The sequence below is a fragment of the Gouania willdenowi genome, chromosome 12, assembly GCF_900634775.1.
Source record: "Gouania willdenowi chromosome 12, fGouWil2.1, whole genome shotgun sequence".
Lineage (NCBI taxonomy): Eukaryota > Metazoa > Chordata > Actinopteri > Blenniiformes > Gobiesocidae > Gouania > Gouania willdenowi.
Window position 1 is genome coordinate 26,972,973 of NC_041055.1, and position 947 is coordinate 26,973,919.

Genomic DNA, 947 nt, shown 5'->3' on the forward strand with positions numbered 1-947 from the left:
GTCCGACTAATCCAATGCGAATAGGCCTCTCTGTGATTTGGACAGAAATGGGCGGGATTTGATGGGTGACTACGTCGTTTGGTTTCCGGGACTCATGCTTATTTACTTTTGGGGAAATTTTAAGGTTTCTTCTCGTGTCCAGTGCCTACTTTTCTTCTTAGCGCCCGCCTTGTTGAAAACAATGTGAGCGAATGTTACGCAATACGCAGCATGTTGACATCATATCCGGGAGATGTCCGTACATTTCAGCAAAATCTCAGGCTTCGGTTAACCCGTGCAAATGCGCCACATAAAAAGCAGATGTTGGGGGGTCATTTATTTATTACATGGAGTCCCCAGATAATATTTATCCTGTGCGAATGGCACATAAGTATGAGTAGTATGTTAGTATGACATTTCGAACAAAGCCATAGAGTTGTTGCAGGGTCAAAGTGATCAAATCCAGAAAATATGAATTCAAACACAAAAAAGAGGAAATTCAAAGGAGATTTAAAGGTCCCATATCATGCTATTTTTCACCCATCTCCATTTGGTTCTAAGAACCCACAAACAATGAGTTTCGCCGGTACAGTACATAGTGACTGTAGAAAATAACATACATAGCACACCGCGCGAAGGACGCTGAATGAAATGCTTACACCTTCGTGGGCGTTTCCTGTTTACAATCCTCACATCTACTGCAGAGAGCTTCCTGGAGGCCGCGGCTTCTTCTCCAGCTCAGTGCCTTCGGCAAATTCATCATCACACAGTGGGAACACGTCATCAAATGGAGTGAGGTGTTTGGGCTCACCCTGCAGAAAGAAAGGAGCCAAATCACCCTTATACCTACGATGAGGGAATCAATGAAAAAAACACTTTACAAAGCGTGTGTATGAAGCCCAAATAGCACTTCATGATTGTTTAAAGCAGCAGAAAAGTTGATTTAGCGTAACATGGGCCCTTTAATG